Source organism: Ranitomeya imitator, chromosome 2 (assembly GCF_032444005.1).
Source record: "Ranitomeya imitator isolate aRanImi1 chromosome 2, aRanImi1.pri, whole genome shotgun sequence".
NCBI lineage: Eukaryota > Metazoa > Chordata > Amphibia > Anura > Dendrobatidae > Ranitomeya > Ranitomeya imitator.
Genome location: NC_091283.1, coordinates 354673355 through 354695983, shown reverse-complemented (window position 1 = coordinate 354695983; position 22629 = coordinate 354673355). Strand labels below are relative to the sequence as shown.

Genomic DNA, 22629 nt, shown 5'->3' with positions numbered 1-22629 from the left:
ATGCGCCAAGAGCGCTGATTGATCACCGTCGACCACACCAAACATTCTGCACTCTTAGCGCGTGGTTTGAAGGCACTCGGCTTTGGCGCATAAATTTAATTCTGACTGGAGCCACCTCTCTGATTGGTTGAGCGCCTCCCGGTGCTCGACCAATGAGAGAAGCGGCACCGGTCTGATTTAAATTCACACGCCAGAGGCGCGCGACATTACTCATTGGCTGAGTCGGCTGCCTGTTCAGCCAATGAGCGCCGCCACATGGGATTTGAATCCGGCTCAGCCAATGAATGTCGCCGCGCACCATTGCCACCGAAATTTAAATCTGATCGGCTCTGCTCCTCTGATTGATTTGTCGAGCGCCGGCCAGTGCACGACCAATCAGAGAAGTGTCGATGCCAGATTTATATTCACGTGCCAAAGCCGCATGCCGTTTCTCTGATTGGTTGCTACAATTAGCGGCGACCAATCAGAGAAGTGCCGTGCGACTTGGCACCAGATTTAAAATACGCTGAGCACCGCTTCTTTGGTCGCCAGGGTTAGCGGCGACCAATCAGAGAAGTGAAGCTCAGCTTACTTTAAATCTAGCACCAAGGCGCGCGCCGCCTCTCTGACTGGTCACCACGGCTAGCTGCCACAAATCACAGAAGCGGCGGTCAGCGTCTTTTAAATCTGGCGCCAAGGCGTACGCTGCTTCTATGATTGTTCGCCCCTAACCGAGGCGAACAATCATAGAAGCGGCACTCAGCATAATGTAAATCTGGTGCCAAGGCGCGCGGTGCTTCTCTGATTGGTTGCCGCAAACCGCTGAGACATACTCCACTGGGGTTAGACATACATCAAATTTTATTCCATGTGAAGTGAGGCGGTGGTGTGACAGGCTGTTTATAAGCAGTACTGTCTTCATGTTGCGCCTCTGGCCATTGAAGCGGGCTTGCACCATTTTGTTTAAAATCTTTTTTAAATGATTTTAAATATATGCAATAACTTGCTAGTGCTGACTACTTTGACTTCATCCATTTGAATACTTCAGGGGAGCTGTCTACTTAGATGTACCTCCTCCTGAGGTAATTTGAATAGGTCGACCTATATAATGCGGAGCTTTTTCACAATCTACCGCGATATTCAGAATTACGTGACGAAGGCTAATTCTATAAGTTTAGAGCAGAAACGCGTTGTTCCCCGATTACTATTAATCTTGACTTATGTATGCAACACACAAGTGTAATATCTCTTCTCTTCTTCTGGGGGCACTGCTAATCCTTGTAAGGAGACTGTGATTTAGACTATTAAGCATTTTCCTAGAAATAGATGGTTGTCATCACTTATGGTACCGTCACACACAAGGATATCACTAACGATATAGGATGAAACGTCAAGTGACTGAAATTATTTGAATGATAATCCTTCATCATTTGTGCGTCGTCACACACAGGGATGGCGTTAACGAAGTTAAATTTGGCACTGCGCCAGCGTCCTCGCAAACATTTTGAGAACAAGTTTTCAAAGCGGCAGGAATAGGAGATTATTTAATGATATCGTTCATCTCGTCGTCACACTGAACGATGTTGCAGGTTGTAGGAACGTTAATTGGACTATGAACGATAGATTTGAGGTCAGGATCTCAAATGTTGTATGAACGATGCAACTATTTTTTCATCAAATATCGTTTGTATACACGCTACAATGCACAAATGATATCTTTTGAACGATGAGAAATTCGTGATGTTGCAATGATATCATTAAATAAATCCTTCTGTGTGACGGCACCATTAGTGTGAGACGTCCTCAGACATTGTGCCTGCTGAAAATAAAATTTCAATATCCATATGCATACAACGTGAAATAACCACACTGACACTTTATTGTATGAAGGCTGAGCTCTTTGTTTATTTCTACATTATCCTTGTATTATATCCAATTTTTCAAGACAGAGCGTTTTTACCAACTTAACTTTACTTAAATTTAGTTCTATTATTATTTACATAAGTGGTAGCTTTAACTTATAATTTATTAATTTTGCCTCACAAACATAATGTGTCCGGGTTTAACACCAGGTTTCAAAATATTTTTCACCAATTCTGGAGTCACAGGTTTTACACCATCCCCTGGGCTTAATAGTTCAGCCATTCCATCGTAATACTTCCATTCCTGATTATCATCAATGCAGTGGAAAGACACAAAATGATTTCCTGCGTTGTAGGTGACGGCTACAGGGCTGTACCTTAAAAAAATAAAAACATACAAAAAGAATGAGATACTCAAAGAATGTTAAAGTGCCGGAAAAACTTATTCACATGCATTTAAGTGCCCTGTTCCACGCCACCATATCGCCCCGCCATGGGGCGACAGGTGGCGTGCTCGGGCACGAGAATCGCTGCGATCGCTGGATTGCGGCAAGCGGGTCAGCGAGTAGGCGTGGCCTACATCGCGCCCGCGAGATGGAAGCAGTGTGACGCTGCTTCCATCTCCCTGTTACACGCCGCTCTGTCTGCTCTGTGCTGGTGGAGAACTTGAGCGTCGTTGTATGCATCACAGCCGCAATGCGCGGCTGTTTTGCATAATCCTCGCCCATTGGTGGCCGCCTGCAGCGGCCAACAATGAGCGCCCTCTGTTTGGCGCGCGATTTCGGGGTCAGACGGACTGCAACTGGAGAATATTTAGTAGATTAAAATAGATGTATGTATGACATCTGAATATATCAGTCTGTGGTGCTACCGTATATGATGCCTTCATGAGTAATGATATATTACTAGATTTTTTGTGCAAAAAGCATCGTAATTTTGTGTCAACGTAACTCATTGAATGTATCTCGAAATGTACACAAATGGACATATCATGTTATCTATAGTGAGCAGTATACTGCATTTAGTTTAAACAGATTGATAGCTTGCGTATGATGCCTTCTACATTTTGAAAATGGCAGTTAAGGTATAACCTTTACAATTTCTTAAACACTCTAATCTGTTTCTGTGATATGAAAGTAATCTTTTTGTATCCAACTAGACATGATGAAATCTTTATCTTACTAAAGTTCTATCACACATAAGGATATCGTTAACGATATCCTTGTGTGTGACGACGGCAGCTTAATGAATCTACAATTTTGCTTTCATCTTAAGAGTTATTAGGGTTGTCATGAATTTGTAATCTTGATAATAATGACCTCATTTGTAAAAATGTAATGGTTGAAGGAAGTGTTACTGGACTTGGAGGATGCTTCAGATTGCTATTTGGGTTAATGAGAATGGTTACAAGAAGAAGACCAGGATATCCATGTTTGAATTCTTTTCCTAAGCATATTCGTTGTCCTTTACAGGCCTGTTTATCGCTTCTGATGAAAAAACAATAACATTGTTATTTCAATTGCTTCCAGAAGTTATTTTGTTGCATGCCTGTTAACCAATGATTATTTTGAATATTAAAGCATAATTTCAAATATAAATTTAATTTAAACCAATGTCAATTAATAAATTATGCAATCTTCACTTACGGTACAAACATACTCTGTACAGGTCACATTTTCTTTCTTTTTAAAACAGGACTGCTTTTTCTATGTCAGCACTTCATTACACATGTGTGAATAACATGAAGTGATCCTTTTTCCATGGACATATACATGGGGGAAAAAAGAGAAAAGGCATGACACAGGAAACACTATATCCTACAGAGGTCCCCAACTCCAGTCCTTAAGGCCCAAAAACAGTGCATATTTTCTGGATTTAGTTTTCATTGTACAGAGATTTCAAACATCTCCTATGTAGGTAATAAATTATCTATGCAATGAGAAGGAAATTATGAAAGCATGTGTGTTGCCCCAATGGTCCAGGTGACACAGCAACGTTGCCTCCTCTAAAGTGGCTAATGTCATGCCTGGTAGCAGAAGGAGACCCCACACAAGGTATCCCCAACACACATATACACCTTTCCTGACTCCAGACCAAAAAGGGGAAGCCTGAACCGAAGTTGAGGGGAGATGACCTTGTTATGGCAAGGAGGAGGGGTTAGTATTAGAAAAGTGAGGGGAGGGGTGAACAAGTAGTCAGAGCATAGGAGTTATTGAAGAGCAGATGATGAGGAAGGACATGGAGAGTGGAGCTGATGAGAGGCTCACTACAGGGCACACTAAAGAAGTACGCCATAGTCCTGGACCAGGCGGGATCTGTAAGTCCCACTGTTCACTTATGGAAGACATGAGGCTGCACGTCTCTCAGCCACACTACAGACCGACACGGTGGCACAGAAGCAAGTAGACAGTTCAGAGCTGCCAGCTAAATGGCAGTGTTCACGAGGGGCTCGGCCTGCCTGCCATATGGTTCAGAGCAAGGCAGGAAGACAGACAGAGAGGGCTGAAATATATCATCCAAGCACTGGGACCCCAATTTGAGAAGCACAGCAGGCAGTCCTCAACAGACCCGGCGGAAAGGAATCAAACTGATCCTGCAACTGGTCATCAGTGGCCCTGACTGCACCAAGTTGTTTTAATTAAAAGGTACAGAAACTGCACCACTGTTGTCCTCCAGTTAATGCTTGCTCTTTCCCTGCTGCCACCAGCACTACTATCCCTATCATCTCCCAAAGACTTCCTTATCTATTACTTGGGACCCACTACACCTGTGGTGATCAATACCATCAAGGCTGCCACTTCACCTGCCCCAGTGGCACGTGAGTAGGCCCATAATGCATCGGGTATGGATATGACGTGCCGGCCAGCTATTACAGCAGCAGAGAGGGTGGAGGATTCCAAAAAGACGTGTCAAAGCACAAGGACAAGCCAGGAGGAGAAAATGGTGCCCAGAGCCTGCCTAGACAGTCTCCTGACGGAGAGACTCCATGTAAGTTATGACTCATTTTTAGCAATCGTTATAGGGCACCTTTAGGTCACACAGGGTTGGTTAGGGATCAGCTAACAAGGTACAGGGACAGGTAATGATAGCAGAGGGTGTTAGAACGAGCTGACAGCTTCCCTTTAATTCCCTACCAACCACACTACTTTATCCTGGTTAATTTAAAGAAGCCAAAAAAGTGGTTCAGTTAATAAAATGAGATGAAGACACAGCCCTATTTAGCAAATTATCGGCACAGGATGGCTGCTCTTTCAACATTTGTCTGGTAAATTTTCTGTTAGAAAAATGCTATTTCAATGTTTGTAAAAGTTGGTTTATTACATTGTATACTGTGGCTTCTCATTATTTGAGAAGCCGCAAAAGGCGTGCCTGTGTGCTGCTCCCCGCCACCTTCTTTGTAATTATGATTGCCCAGATTGGCTTGCTGCAGATCCCAGAGCCTGTGCGCGTCATCAAAGGGGCGGAATTACCGGTATGACGCAAAAGGGATGGCTGCAAAGGGGTTCTCATGCTGCAGGGACAGGTATTATGGGGCTGGGGGCTCAATTTCCGTTGTCAGGATCCCTTTAAGGCTATGTTCACATGCTGCATATTTGTCACGCCGATTTTTATGCATTGTATTTTTACACGCGTCTTTTTAGGCACGTAAAAAAACGTGAGAACAACTTCAGCTGCATTTTTTTACACGCGTTTCTTCATAGGCTATAATGGGGCCTATGGAAAAAACAAGCACAAAAAAATTGCAAAGAATTGACATGTTCATTCTTTTTACGTGCGCTTTTTTATGCTGCGTAAAAATACGCGACATGTGAATGGCAAAAGGGAATGTCCATTGACTTTACTGTAAAACACAGACGCTCATTATTTTTGGGGAAAATATGCGCGTAAAAATACGCGGTAAATACACAGCGTGTGAATGAGGCCTAACACAACAGATTCCTTAAGGGGTATATTATTCATTGTTTATATAGTTTATTAAGTAATATTTCTACTGTATGTACAATTTTTATTTAGTATGAAGCATGCTATTTTACAATCATGGAAAACATACCGGTTTCTGCTGCAGTCATTTTGATATCCCAACATACATGTATTAATTGAGGTTTGAAGATCAGTGAAGTTTTCACAGCTAAGATATTGGAATAAGCAAAAACATAAAAAAAGGCTCATTAACATTTCTTAAAAATCAATATGTAGGACTGTAAAGGAAATACATTTTGTTTACTACAATAATTTTTTTGTCTTCCCTACATAGAGAATCCAATTTTTTTTTTTTTGGGGGGGGGGATTGTGAATTTGGGTTACTAAATACATGAAGGTATCATACTTTACAGTGTTGGCGCCAGGTTTTTTGTGGTCCCCGGGCAAAACGGTCTTCGTGGGCCCCTTTAACACAGACCATCATTCATGAATTTAATATAAAAGCTGTCCCTGCTGGCCAGTGTGCCCCCCTAGCTACTCAGGGCCCCGGCATTTGCCCGGGTACGCCGGGTGCTGACGCCGGACCTGATACTTTATCTACTACAAGATATTAATGTAACTCTGGCTCAACATCTTATCTACATACATATTCGGCAGTTGGGACTTCTGTCTCCTCTCTCAAATCCCATAAGGTGCAGCACCACACCGGAATTATGTCACCTGGGGGTGGCACCAGCACTTTGCGCTGTACCAACAGGAGGACAACGCCCGCGCCCCCGCTGGCACCACGTCGGTGGGACACCAACGCCAGGATGTCCACCTCCACCGAGCGATCACACCCGGCAAGCCAACGCAACCCACAAATCCTCCACGAACCCCTTGACACCCCCTACTGCAGACTAAACAAAATTAGAAGCTGGATTTTCTGTTATGATGTAAAAGGCCAAGTCACAGATCACAGGACGGACATCATCAAGGATCCTTTAGCACCAACGTAGGAGTGGAGCACAGAGAGCAGTGCACTGCAGATACCGAAAGCGCCTCCCCTGCTCTCCCCAAGCCATCTCTGCTCCTTTTTACCCTGATCTGCTCCAGCTTTTCACAATAAGCAGACCGCACTCCCAGTTCCATACTCCGACCACCACCCTGTTCAGCCAACCCAGCATCCCGCACACTCTGGTCAACACTACCACACCCAACAGGTCCACACTCCCACCGCCACCTGCTGCACCCAACAACCCCCTCACTCACACCACTCCACACTACCACCACCGCCCAGTCCACACCCCCTCCACACTCCCACTACCACCCAGTCCACACTCCCACCCCCACCCGGTCCACCCTCCCAGCATCCCGCTCACCACGGTCCACAATCGTAGCAGCCAGCTCACCTCTGCCTACTCAATGCTTCAATGGTAGCCCACAGGTACAACAAAGGGGGGCCAGAGAAACAGCACAGTAGGGGTGTAGAAACATGGCACAGTAGAGTTGCAGAGACATAGCACAGCAGGAGGGCAGAGATATGGCACTGTAGGAGGGCAGAGAGGCAGGACGGGAGAGGGAAGAGAGACAGAATGGGAGGGGCAGACAGACAGGGGAGAGATGGCCAGCGCCAAAGACCCCGCTCCCATCTGCGATAGCATCGGACTCACATATAATTTCAAATAAAAGTGGAGTTCCCAGTGTGATGTCTGATGGCTGCCCTCAGCCCTCCTGATTTTATTGTATAGCTGTATGCGATTAGTCATCTGCAGATTACTTCCATATTAAGCTTCCATCTCACAGGCAGATATGGTTGTAGCAGTATAGCAGAGCTCACTGATCAGCAAAACATGTGTTTGCAATACATGAAATTTAAATTGGACAGTTTGGTGTCAGTTACTCGTCTCATACTGAAGCACGTTCTGAAATTAACAGATACTCTACAAGGACCTGTGGCATGTCTCGTCCATGTGACATTAACGGGAGGAGGTAAGCCTACACCTCCTTCACATCACCTGCACTTTTGAAGGAAGTACAATAATCTGGCAGTGACATGAAACAGACAGGTCATGGAACTTTATTTCTTAATTTCTAAAGGTGCTTCAGTGATATTAAGACGTTACAACAGTGGGGGGGGGGGGGGGGGGTTAAGCCTTTTAAAAACTGGTTGCTGAAAGTGGATTTACATGACTGCTTCTATCTAACATATCCATCCCAATTGGTATTTGTGCAGGTAAGTAATACATACTTACAAGCATATAAAGTGCTTGTTTATTATAAAAATGACAAAACAAAGAATATAGACGGCACCAGGCTCAAAATGCACCCAATCTTTGACGCAAAGCAGCACAATGTCTGCGCAGGATTCGTGTAGCAAGCACAGATAAAGCAGACTACGGCGGTGCTCCACATAGAAAAATCAAGTCCATTCCATATAGTAAAAAAGAAGAATATGTGGCACTCACCCAGAAAAGCTGCTGAATTAAAGTCCTTTATTCATGATGCGATAAAACAGAACACTTTTGGAGAGGCGGCTGGGATCGGGAGATGGTGCTGGGAGGAGGAGAGGTGGACGACGATCGTTTCGCGCAAATGCGCTTCAACGGGTCCAGGTCACCTCTCCTCCTCCCAGCACCATCTCCCGATCCCAGCCGCCTCTCCAAAAGTGTTCTGTTTTATCGCATCATCAATAAAGGACTTTAATTCAGCAGCTTTTCTGGGTGAGTGCCACATATTCTTCTTTTTTACTTTATTATAAAAATATTTTTTAGCCATGTTAGGCCCCTTTCACATCAGCGTTTTTATATATACTCATGTCCTGATTCTGCTCTGAAGCATTACAATGAAACCCTGCAAAGTGCCCTGGATGAAGCTGCTCCTCCTATACATAAAACAACTCGGCACAGACGGCAACAACCGTGGCACACGCTGCAAACACGTTTCCTGCAGCGGTGCTCCAGGTGCGCAGAACGTCTGTGGAGAAAATCTAATCTACCCGAAGATTTCATCCATTATAAGTTCATGCTAAAGACATACAATTCTGCCCTTCACCTCTCCAAACAAACCTACTTCAACACCCTCATCACCTCCCTGTCCAATAACCCTAAACGTCTCTTTGACACGTTCCAGTCCCTACTCAACCCAAGAGCGCAGGCCCCAACCACGGATCTCCGTGCTGACAATCTGGCCAATTACTTCAAAGAAAAAATTGACCATATTCGACAGGAAATCATCTCCCAATCTCTTCATACCATGCACTGTCCTCCCTTCCCCACTGCATCTAGTTCACTCTCTGACTTTGAACCAGTTACAGAAGAAGAAGTAAGCAGGCTCCTTGCATCTTCTCGCCCGACCACTTGCACCAGTGACCCCATTCCGTCACATTTCCTCCAGTCCCTTTCCCCGGCTGTCACCTCTCACCTAACAAAAATATTCAACCTTTCCCTCACTTCCGGTATTTTTCCCTCCTCATTTAAGCATGCCATCATACATCCATTACTTAAAAAACCATCCCTCGACCAAAACTGTGCCGCTAATTATAGACCTGTCTCTAATCTTCCATTCATCTCTAAACTCCTCGAACGCCTGGTCCACTCCCGTCTTACCCGCTATCTCTCAGATAACTCTCTTCTCGACCCTCTTCAATCTGGTTTCCGCTCTTTACACTCTACTGAAACTGCCCTCACTAAAGTCTCTAATGACCTACTAACAGCTAAATCTAATGGTCACTACTCCATGCTAATTCTCTTGGATCTCTCTGCAGCATTTGACACTGTGGATCATCAGCTCCTCCTCACTATGCTCCGCTCCATCGGCCTCAAGGACACCGTTCTCTCCTGGTTCTCCTCCTATCTCTCTGACCGATCCTTCACTGTATGTTTCGCTGGTTCCTCCTCCTCTCACCTTCCCCTTACTGTTGGGGTTCCTCAAGGATCAGTCCTAGGCCCCCTCCTCTTCTCTTTGTATACTGCCCCTATTGGACAAACAATCAGTAGATTTGGCTTCCAGTACCATCTCTATGCTGACGACACCCAACTATACACTTCTTCTCCTGATCTCACGCCTGCCTTATTAGAAAACACCAGTGATTGTCTTACCGCTGTCTCTAGCATCATGTCCTCCCTCTATCTGAAACTAAACCTGTCAAAAACTGAACTCCTCGTGTTTTCTCCCTCTACTAACCTACCTTTGCCTGACATTGCCATCTCCGTGTGCGGTTCCACCATTACTCCAAAGCAACATGCCCGCTGCCTTGGGGTCATCCTTGATTCTGACCTTTCATTCACCCCCCACATCCGATCACTGGCTCGCTCTTCTTACCTGCATCTCAAAAACATTTCTAGAATTCGCCCTTTTCTTACTTTCGACTCTGCAAAAACTCTTACTGTTTCACTTATTCATTCTCGTCTGGACTATTGTAACTCTCTACTAATCGGCCTCCCTCTTACCAAACTCTCCCCGCTCCAATCTGTCCTGAATGCTGCTGCCAGGATCATATTCCTCACCAACCGTTACACCGATGCCTCTACCTTGTGCCAGTCATTACACTGGTTACCCATCCACTCAAGAATCCAGTACAAAACTACTACCCTCATCCACAAAGCACTCCATGGCTCAGCACCACCCTACATCTCCTCTCTGGTCTCAGTCTACCACCCTACCCGTGCCCTCCGCTCCGCTGATGACCTCAGGTTAGCATCCTCAATAATCAGAACCTCCCACTCCCGTCTCCAAGACTTTACACGTGCTGCGCCGATTCTTTGGAATGCACTACCTAGGATAATACGATTAATCCCCAATCCCCACAGTTTTAAGCGTGCCCTAAAAACTCATTTGTTCAGACTGGCCTACCGCCTCAATGCATTAACCTAACGATCCCTGTGTGGCCTATATTAAAAAAAAAAAAAAAAAAAAAAAAAATTAATTAACTGGTTCATGCAGCTTTACATGAACACCCAAGCCTTACACTATGGCTGGTCCGAATAACTATAGCAATTGTTACCATCCACCTCTCGTGTCTCCCCTTTTCCTCATAGTTTGTAAGCTTACGAGCAGGGCCCTCACTCCTCTTGGTATCTGTTTTGAACTGTATTTCTGTTATGCTGTAATGTCTATTGTATGTACAAGTCCCCTCTATAATTTGTAAAGCGCTGCGGAATATGTTGGCGCTATATAAATAAAAATTATTATTATTATTATTATTAAATTGCGGCGATTGTGGTGAAAAAAATGCAATTGCCACATTTGCCGCGTAACGGCCGACCTGCGGCGCAATTGTGGCAAGTTCCATGCAATGTATAGGGCACTTGCGGTTCACTTGCGGTAGATGCGGCAAGTGCGGTTTCGGCATTTGCGGGCGCGAAAACCGCGGTCAGCAGCGTTTTTTCCGCTGCGGCATCTGCCGCAACTGCCGAAACCGCACTTGCCGCATCTGCCGCTAGTGAACCGCAAGTGCCCTATACATTGCATGGGGCTTGCCGCAATTGCGCCGCAGGTTGGCCAATACGTGGCAAATGTGGCAAGTGCGTTTTTTTCACCGCAATCGCCACAAATGATAAAAAAACGCTGATGTGAAAGGGGCCTTAGTGATGCAGAGTGCATGATGTATATAAAATTGGGGGTGGTTTAACACACAAAAAAAAGGACAAGACAGGTTCCCTTTTAAGAGCTGCAGGTGGAGATGAACCCTACCTGCTGCTAGTAAACTATTATTTACGAATGTCAATTTGATGAAATCATGACTGTACAATGCATTTTTACAGCTGCCTAAAATGTTTAACAGAACATCATGACATCCATTATAAATTTACATTAATAAGAAGACTTGTGGCTGGATTGCCTAATAAAATGTAACTTTTTTGGTATAATATAATAATAATATTTTTTCATTTATATAGCGCTATTAATTCCATAGCATTTTACATACATCAGTAAATGCTATGTCATTGCTGCACATAGCAAAATCAATCATATGATCAAAGGTTCAATTCGCATAAGGTAACAAACTATTTCAGTTAGATTTTACAAAATATATTTTTAAAAGTTTTACTAAATTAAAAAATATGTAATCATTTCCTTTTCCATACATTAATAATAGATATAACAAAATATACTTATATCTTATCACAGTGTTTAGAAAAAACTGATAGCAACTATAACTCCTATTAAAATACTAAATCACGTAATCCTATTCTTGAACACTGTGTAAATAAATAAATATAATAAAAAAGCTAAAACAGCCTTAATTTCTGACCATCCCAATCTTCAAACAACATGCAATAATAGGGGACAAATAATTTTCATGTAGCACATTTTTGTACCAATGTTCAATAGCAGCGCGCCAGCCAGGAAAAACTATCAAAAATTACCAGTGTATGATCATGTAAACACAAATACAAAGATTGGTTCAACAAATACTCAACTTGGTATTCAACATTAAGGGCAGGGTCACATTTGCGTCTGGGATTGCAGATTCTGCAGCAGTTTTGAGCTTCCAAAAAGCTCAAAACCGCATCAGGATCTGCAGCCCATAGGAGCCCATTATAAAACCAGTTTGCACTACATTGACTGCAGTAAAAATCATGCAGGCAACGGTTTTCTGTCAGTTTTTGCCAGCCGTGAGCGGTTTCTGCATGAGAAACGCAAATGTGATTGTTGCCGGATGCAGAAACCGTGTCCGGGCAAAAAAACAGATCCAACCGGATCAAACCGAATGCAACCGGATCAAAACGGATCTGGGCCCATAGACACCCATTATGGATTGTCCCGGACCGGTCTTGAGCGATTTTTACAATAGAAACGATGCGGGTAAAGCCGGATTCCCGCAACATCTCAGCCACATTTCATTTTTTAAACTGTCAGGTTCCCGCATGGGGTGTCAGGGAGAGGTAAAAGATTAAAAAAAAATGTGAAGGCAATTGCATTGTCTGCACCAGGATCTGGATGCAGACAACGCATTTGCACTTTTTAATGTGTACCTGCCCTTACATAAGAAAGGGAGAAGCTTTGTATTTTTGCTTTGATGTAGTCCTGACAAGCAGCATCTTGCTGATGGATATTTTTGCAAGGAAGGCTGTGTATACCAAACAACAAAAAACAAAATTTATTTTTGTTTGATAAATTTACATATACATTTTATTATATGTAATATTTTTAAGGACATTATCTTTGAAAACTAAATCTGAAATTCCAAGTTAAAAATGGTACCTTAAAATGTTGTATGAAAACTGTGTTTCAATAACATGTACTTACCAAACTTCAATGCTGTTTGCGGTTCTCTCAATTGAAGGTTTAGGACAAGATGGCTCTGTGCAAGTTGATCTTGATATAGTGCTGCTTAGATAGTTGAGTCTACAGACGATTAAATCTTCCTCACTGCCATATGCATCCCATACAGTTATTCCGTGGAAACGATTCAGTTGCTGTAGCCATACGATTTTTCCCTTCGTCCACTCCTTACTTTCAAAACAGCGGTGAACGTCAAGGAGCAACTTGATACTAATATCTCTTGTTTTTAAACCTTCAAGTTCCTTCAGTAACCAAGTATTTTTCTTCAGCGCTAAATGTGCAACATAAAGGATATTGTCAATTGTGCAGGTGTTTTTTAAAATAACCTTTCTTCGACCAAGTTGACCTTTCCCTGACCAGGGTGGACAAATTGATTTAATTACATGACTTGATTTGGAAATTCTTGGGGGGTTGTAATACTTTGCCTTTTTTTATGTTTTTTTTCTTTCCTTTTTTGCCACATTTCTTTTTTACTAAGTGCCTCATCCCTTTGCATGTCTTGGTGGTCCAAAACCTCTGGCTTCATTGCTGCAGTAGCAGATTTGGTTTTCTTTTCTTCTAAAACTGTTTCTGTAATCACCTTATTTTTTAAAACATTAAGTCCAATTTCACGTATTCTACCAAATAGAAATGTGTACATCTGCTGCAAAAAGTCACCTGGTCTCCTGTGTAGATTATCATTTAAAACTACTTTATTAACAAGACGAAACCAGTTTTCAACGATAGAATTGGTATCCCTGGTATGACCCTTCTTTATGCTGTTTAACATGATTCCACTCCACAGTGGAATTGTTGCACAATATGACTCCAATACAGAAATGAGAACGGGGCAGAAACATTCATTGTCATCACTGTAAATTTGTTGGTTGCTCTCCTCTTGTGCCAATCTTTTTGCATCTTCAATAATTTGAATAAAAATTTGATAAAAGGGGGACTCTTTTTTGATAGTTCCCTCAGTTTCATCCCAATAAAGTTGGCTGTAATTGCTCATATCCGGAATTTCCTCAGTTTCATGAAATTGTTGTTTTTCAATATTTTTTTGTAATATTTTCATGTACTTCTTACAATTTGTTGTTTGTATATTTGCCTGAAGCACATATACCATCTGTGCAATTACATGTTTAAGGTCATTAACATTGATAGCATTTTGAAGCAAACCAAATAAATGAAGAAAAAACTCTTTATTTTGCTTGCTTACATTGTATTTGTTTGCTTTCATGCTAACCAGTTTGATCATGTGAGCAGCACATATGTGTACAACAGTGAAATTGCAATCTGACTTTCCTTCTGCAACCATAAAACATTTTTTTAAATACTCAGTTATTCCAAAATTGCAAAACGTATTGATTGTTGCATGAATAAGTGCCCAGCTAAAGTCCAGTTCCACTTTCTGCGGTCGGAGTTTCTGTTTGCAAACATTAAAAAAATCCCGACATAGACATGATAGCCAATGCTGAATTGTTGGAGTATTCTGGTCTGATGATATCAATTCAGCAATCGGTAAGGTAATGTTAGGATTTCCAGGCACTGATATGCACAGAGCGTAATACAGAATTTTATGTGATATGTGTTCAGTTTTTTTAATCACTGATCCAGTGGCATCTAAATAAAACCAACATTTTTTGGCACCTTGCAAATCTTTTACCGCATACAATTGAGCATCTGAGTACATGTGGACAACAAATGGAAACATACCAAGGTACTGCATGTAGGCCTGCTTGAGTTCTATTTGGTTTTGGACACTTTCTGTTTGCTTCTTTTGTACAAGGAGACAATCCAAGAACACATCTTTACTCAATCTGTTCTCCAGATTTTTTTCACTGGAGATTTTTTGAATTACGTTCCTTGTTTTGATATAGTTTAAATTGCCAAATAACAGTTCCTCAGTATTACAACTTGCTATTTTTTGTGTATAGAGTAGACTAGGTTTCGATTGTCCTAGCTCAATTTGTAAAGTCTTCCTTTCCTTTTTACGTGTATGCCTCTGGAACACTTGGCTTTTGACATGTCTAATGGAACCAGAAACATGTACTTTTATCTCAACTTCATGAGATTTTTTTTTGGGTTTCTTATCAATTGAAAAAAAATACTTGGTACATCCAATAAACTTGCATATTCCTTTGGCCTGCCAATACGCAGTTTTTTTTTTCCTTGATCTGCTTGCTCTTACTCGGCTGTAAATGAATTTTAGAACACACAGATTGTTTACTTTCTTAAATTGACTACACACGAGATCTGTCCAACCAGGTTTTAATATCCTATACCCATGCCTTTTATTTGGTTTAATTTTGTTCCAGTCACCTTTCAAAATTGTCAAACAAAACTGTGCTGGACATTAAGAAAATGTGCCATTTGTATTGTCAGAGGTGCTTGATGTCATGGTCTCAACATTGAGCATTTTTTGTACAGTCGAAGGCTTAATGGATTGTGGTATTATTTCCACTGTTTCAGAATTATTGCTATCCAGGTAACCTGATGTTACGTTGGCTGTGATGTCTTCAGTTTTTTGCTCTTGTATTTTGTTATTTTGTGGTATTGGAATTGTATTTTCCAGATTGCTAGGAAATAATTTTTTTTTTAATGTCTTTACTTTCTGTTTGAACATGTTTACTTATTATTGATTGAGACCTTTTTTTTTTACATAATGGACAAAACCATGGTGAGATTACTTTTATATCCTCAATGTTCACATATCCCACACAGGCTGGATGAAACCAGTCTTGACATGAACTACATTGTGCATATGGCTCATCTGGGTCGTTTTTTTGCCTGCATATACAATACAACTGATCTTCCTCATTAATACTCTTGTTGTCCATACCTGGAGTAAAAGATACTGGCAATGATTCTGTTCTCCTGCGAATGCCCCTGCGATCGTCATGCCATTGTTGATAAAGCCATTTTCGACTTTTCAGGTTGTTCTGCAATATTTCTTGAGCCATTATGCCCCAAACAGATGTTGACTTTCTGTATCCATCACAGTTTAAGGAAGATATGTATTTAGTGAATAACTTCACTATGTTATCTTCAGCCAATTGTTGATCATGAAAATATTTCCATGCCATTGTAGTTGATATGAAAATGCAAACATACCTTGTGTTTTCAATGTAAAATCTCCTTGTTTCTTCAAAATAACTCTGAAGCTTTCTCCAATATCTTGCTGTGCTTGGATGGGACTACAGTCATCTCTTGCAAAGACATCCCAATTTGAACAATGGAACAGTACATTAGCACTGTACATTAGTACTGAGCACTGGAGGCAAAGTTATCTCCTGGTCCTCAGAGTGTCTTAGAGGTCATTTACATAAAGTGATTAAAGATAATAGAAGCAAAAAAAGGCATGTGATAAGAGGCAGACAGGTATGAATATTTTCACCAGTCTATTCCCTAGATGGCCATATTAATAGTGTAGAAAGGTGCAAGTGATGGTTTATTCTGTTTAATTGAAGGACCAACTGGCTGGCAATTGTTTGCCCTTTATCTTGTAGATTAGCTTTGGAGACGACCTTTGTCTACATGTTACCCAGAATTGCCTTTGCTGGCAGCTGCTGCATTTTTTTTCTACTTTAGTAAGTTTTATTATCAAAATATATGTAATTTTCGGAAATATAATTCACTCCTAATTAAAGGGAAAGTGCCACAATTTTAATTTCTGCATTAAACATGATTTAATAGATACTAATTATTTTTATTAAAAAATCCAAGACATTCATTAAACTTTTTTAAGGATAATTTTTGGGTAAGCAATAGGGTTTGTCATTTTCATTTGCTTGTGTGTAATACCAATTACATAGACCACTGTACATACAGTCGGACAAAGGATAGCTTCAGACCAGCGCTCGCATCTGCAGCGTTCTGCGCATGGCGAGCACAAGCCAACTGCAAACCCCGCCCATTCCCATGTTTAACATGTGGATGAAGGGTGTTGCCATCGGCTGCAGATGGCTGTCCACACTCATAGCCTCCCATATGTTATTTGTGCACATGCGAAAGCTTGTGTACAAATCACACACTCCTGTCCACACAGAGAACGCGACATGTTGCATCTCTGTGCGGACGAGTGTGTGATTTGTACACAAGCCTCCGCATGCTCAAAAATCACACATGGGAGGCAATGTCCGTGCACGGCCATCTGCAGCCGATCGCAACACCCTGCTTCGCCACGTTAAACATAATGATGGGCACGGTTTGCGGTCAGCTTGCGCTCGCCATCCACAGAACACTGGTGATGCGAGCACTGGTCTGAAGCCAGCCAAAGACTACAGTCTCCCATGTAACCTATTGGGCAGAATATTGCAGCGATGTGGGCACAACCCGCTGTCTTATCGCAATTTACCCACTTTGATGCCAGTTCTGATGCCCAGAACCCATTTGTGCCAGGCTGCAGTGACATGGATTTCATGTGGGGCATCAGTAGGTATGTAAATCAGGTGTTAGATTAGTGGCACAAAGGCATTTAACCCCTCAAAAATAGCTGTTACTTATTCAAATCTATGAAAATTGGTGATTTGAGTACTTTGATGCCAGTTTTGATGCCCAGAACCCATTTGTGCCAGGCTGTATTGACATGCATTTCATGTGGGGCATCAGTAGGTATGTAAATCAGGTGTTAGATCAGTGGCACAAAGGCATCTAAACCCCTCAAAATAGCTGTTACTTATTCAAATCTGTGAAAATGTGCAATTTGCCCCCTTTGATGCCAGTTCTGATGCCCAGAACCCATTTGTGCCAGGCTGGAGTGACATGGATTTCATGTGGGGCATCAGTAGGTATGTAAATCAGGTGTTAGATCAGTGGCACAAAGCTATTTAACCCCTTAAAAATAGCTGTTACTTATTCAAATCTGTGAAAATGTGCAATTTGCCCACTTTGATGCCAGTTCTGATGCCCAGAACCCATTTGTGCCAGGCTGGAGTGACATGGATTTCATGTGGGGCATCAGTAGGTATGTAAATCAGGTGTTATATCAGTGGCACAAAGGCATTTAACCCCTTAAAAATAGCTGTTACTTATTCAAATCTGTGAAAATGGGTGATTTGCCCACTTTGATGCCAGTTCTGATGCCCAGAAACCATTTGTGCCAGGCTGGAGTGACATGGATTTCATGTGGGGCATCAGTAGGTATGTAAATCAGGTGTTAGATTAGTGGCACAAAGGCATTTAACCCCTTAAAAATAGCTGTTACTTATTCGCATGTGTGAAAATTGGTTCTCTGCCCACTTTGATGCCAGTTTTGATGCCCAGAACCCATTTGTGCCAGGCTGGAGTGACATGCATTTCATGTGGGGCATCAGTAAATATGTAAATCAGGTGTTAAATCAGTGGCACAAAGGCATTTAACCCCTTCAATACCATACCTCAGTGCCCACTTTGATGCCCATTTTTGTGCCAGCCTTCTAAATTTTGTATCTGTTTTTAAGTGTATTCACAAAAGGACATATGACCGCATATTATTATATACTCAGAATGGTTTATTTTTATACCAAAACATGAAAAAAAACAGAAAATAAAAAATAGCCGAATAAGAAACTGCTGAATAAGAAACCAACTTCAGCCCGAATAAGAAACTGAACGAATAAGAAACCAACTTCAGCATCGTGGGGTCAGGAGGGGTTTACAGGGTGGATGTAGCAGAGCCGTGTGTGTACGAGGTGTACGGAGCGGAGCCGTATATGTACGAGGTTTACGGAGCGGAGCCATGTGTGTGCGAGGTGTACGGAGCGGAGCCGTGTGTGTGCGAGGTGTACGGAGCAGAGCCATGGTGTGTACGAGGAGTACCGAGCGAAGCTGCATGTGTGCAAGGTGTATGGAGCGGAGCCGCGTGTACAGGTGTACAGAGCAGAGCCACTTGTGTACGGAGCGGAGCCGTGTGTATACGATGTGTACGGAGCAAAGCCGCATGTGTACGAGTTGTAGGGAGCAGAACCGCATGTGTACGATGTGTACAGAAAGGGAGCCATGTGTGTACGAAGCGGAGCCATGTGTGTACAAGGTGTATGACGCTAAGCTGTGTCTGTACGACGTGCACGGAGCCATGTGTGCACAGAATCAAAGAATGGTAGAGTTGGAAGGGACCTCCAGGGTCATCGTGTCCAACCCCCTGCTCAAAGCAGAGTTCTCTAAACCATCTAAGACAGATGTCTGTCCAGCCTCTGTTTGAAGACTTCCATTGAAGGAGAACTCACCACCTCTCATGGCCGCTTGTTCCACTCATTGATCACCCTGTCAAAAAGTTTTTTCTAATATTTAATCTGTGTCTCCTCCCATTCAGTTAAAGGGAATCTGTCGGCAGATTTTGCCTCTATAAGATGCGGCCACCGCCTTTCAGAGCTTATCTACAGCATTCTATAATGCTGTAGAATCTTGCATTTCTCCATTAAATAGCATATGTAAGATTGCTCTCGCTAAGTATATTGGGGGACACTCGCTTGGCACGGGATTGACGTAGTCAGGCACGATTTTTGAACACAAAACAGTCCATGCGGTTTATTAAAGTGTCATAAACTGGGTTATGCAGTTCATAATATACATTCCATAGAACACAATGGGCACCAACTGGTGATATTAACTTGCAGCTTTGTCTTAACAATTCATTTACAGTTTTAACTCACATTTACGGCTTTGTCTCACATTTACGGCTTTGTCTCACATTTACGGCTTTGTCTCACATACACTAAACATGCTGGACCTCTCACTTCGCCCAGTTACCATGGGTGTCTGTACGCCGTACTCTTCACCAATGTCCCAAGTCCCATACAGCGCATATGACACTGGGTCGCAGTCTCTAAACACGCCGAACCTCACTCCGTTCAGTCACCGTGGGAGACCACACAGTTCATGGAACATCACAAGCACCAACAGTCTGTAAAGGTACCTGATGGGAGCTCCTGCTCCACCTGCTGACTCCTTGTCAGTCCACTCCTCCGGGAAAGCTACCTTACGGGGTTCACCAACTGGCCTGGCCGGCACACATCACTCAGTCCAGAGCCACCGAAGGACGGTAGCTTCCCCACATGAACCGCACCTGTGACCTGTCCAGGTGCTATTCAGGACCTCGTCCAACACCCCAGGCCACTAGCAAGTCCAAAGTCCCACCATGTGCTATTCAGGACTCCTACTCCCAGGAAAATCCAACACACCCGGCTCACCAGGTCCAAAGCCCCACCATGTGCTATTCAGAACTCCTACTCCCAGGAAACTCAACACAGGTGGTTCGGTGTGCTATTCAGGGATCCAGTCCTACTCCCAAGACCTCCCAACACACAGGCTCTCCAAGACCTTCCACTGGAACCACACAGGTCACTCACAGCGACCATACACAGGAACATGTGACCCACACCCTGGTCACATTATATACTCTTAACCACTCCCCTGGATGGGAGTGTGGATGTGTGGCTAGTTTGTCCCACCCATCTCACACAACTAGCCTAGTAAATCTCCCTTACAGCTACACCATACATATACACACTTGAGGGACTACAGGTCCCAGAACAACAACATTGCATCAGACTCTCCCTGGCTCCAGAATATCTCTGTATACTGCATTGATTTTCCATGGTATGCACTGACTTTACCCAGCTCTCCCTGGCTCCAGAATATCTCTGTATACTGCATTGATTTTCCATGGTATGCACTGACTTTACCCAGCTCTCCTTGGCTCCAGAATATCTATGTATACTGCATTGATTTTCCATGGTATGCACTGACTTTACCCAGCTCTCCCTGGCTCCAGAATATCTCTGTATACTGCATTGATTTTCCATGGTATGCACTGACTTTACCCAGCTCTCCCTGGCTCCAGAATATCTATGTATACTGCATTGATTTTCCATGGTATGCACTGACTTTACCCAGCTCTCCCTGGCTCCAGAATATCTCTGTATACTGCATTGATTTTCCATGGTATGCACTGACTTTACCCAGCTCTCCCTGGCTTCTGAATGTCTCTGTATATTGCACTGGCTTTTCTATGCTTCCCCTGGATCTGAGTGTCTTGGTGCAGCACATATAATCCTTTTAGGCTAGGTTCACACTAGCGTTGCGCCGCCCTGCGTCGGCGACGCAACGCGCGACGCACGTAAAAACGCGCGCAAACGCGCGCAAAAACGTGCGCGTTTTGCGACGCATGCGTCGTTTTTGACGAAAATCGGACGCACAGAAAATGCTACATGTAGCGTTTTCTTGCGTCCGACGCTAGCGTCGGAAACGACGCACGTGGCGAAAAACGCCACCAAAACAACGCACGCGTCCCCTATGTTAAACATAGGGGCGCGTCGCCGCTGCGTCGCCGCTGCGTCGCCGACGCAACGGCGGCGCAACGCTAATGTGAACGTAGCCTTAGTATGCTTTCTCACCTATGAGCTTGTTTCCACGACCTGTTTTCATGTCTCTCATTGTGTGATCCTGGCATCTCTCTGAGTGGTCAGTCCTACCCCTCCCTCACTTTATGACCTTTGCTTAACTCTCTACATCTGGTCTCCCATACCCAGCCACCCCCTCATTCACACCTGATTGCCCTTAACTGGGGATATATTCACATGCAGGAGTCTGCTATAGACTCAGTCTGCTGCAAATCATCTTTTAACTTCCATCTTTTTAATTATGATTCTGAATTAGACTGAATTGGACTGGAATTGACTGGAAGGTAACAGACTACCAACCACTACAATGTTTCGGTTTCTTTTCTCTTTCACCCCCATACTACTTTCCTTCTTACAATCTCCTGCAATCCCTCCTCCTAGTAAGGAACTAGTCATTTCTTCCTCCATACTCCCCAGCCATCTCACCTTCTCCTCTGAACTGTTCCTCCACATACAATCCTTTTTATCCAGACACACACGGCCACATCATGTCCTATCCTGCTCCCACCTTCTAATGATCTGTCTGTTACTCCTCATTGCTGGTGACATATCCCCAAATCCCGGCCCTCCCCAATTCATCCCCACACTCGTTTCTATCCCCCTGCCACGATCCTCCGCACGTTTTCCCAACCACGACAACCTCATACCCATTCATCCAGCCCCCACTCCCCCGCTCCCCCTACTTGGAGCACTATGGAACGCACGCTCCATCTGCAACAAACTGCCATTTATCCATGACCTCTTCATCACCAACAAACTCTCCTTCCTCAGCCTCACTGAAACCTGGCTCACCCCCTCTGACTCGGCCTCTCCAGCTGCGCTCTCCTATGGCGGATTCCACCTCTCTCACACCCCTCGCCCCAGCAACAAACGCGGTGGAGGAGTTGGCTTGCTCCTGTCCGACACCTGCTCCTTTACTCCAATCCCGCTACCACCCTCCGCTACTCTTCCCTCGTTTGAGGTGCACTCTGTCCGCATCTATTCCCCCTCCAACCTCCAGCTGGCTGTCATCTACCGCCCCCCAGAACTAGCCATCTCCACCTTTCTCGACCACTTCACCACCTGGCTACTTCATTTCCTCTCTGTTGACATCCCCACTATCATCATGGGTGATTTCAATGTCCCCATTGACACTTTCACCTCAGCTACCTCTAAACTTTTATCACTGACTGCCTCCTTTGGCCTCACTCAATGGTCCTCTGAGGCCACTCACAAAGATGGCCACACGCTGGACCTCA

General features: G+C 43.5%; 1 long non-coding RNA gene across 1 annotated transcript; it reads right to left on the bottom strand.

Annotated features, from left to right (window-relative positions):
* Positions 1 to 1882: 1882 nt before the first annotated feature.
* LOC138667435 (uncharacterized) lies at positions 1883 to 20382 on the bottom strand. The gene is made up of 5 exons (XR_011318758.1): positions 19906 to 20382; positions 5893 to 5970; positions 3488 to 3593; positions 3161 to 3328; positions 1883 to 2218 (listed from the first exon to the last, which is right to left on the bottom strand). It is a non-coding gene; the product is annotated as an uncharacterized lncRNA (long non-coding RNA).
* Positions 20383 to 22629: the final 2247 nt, after the last annotated feature.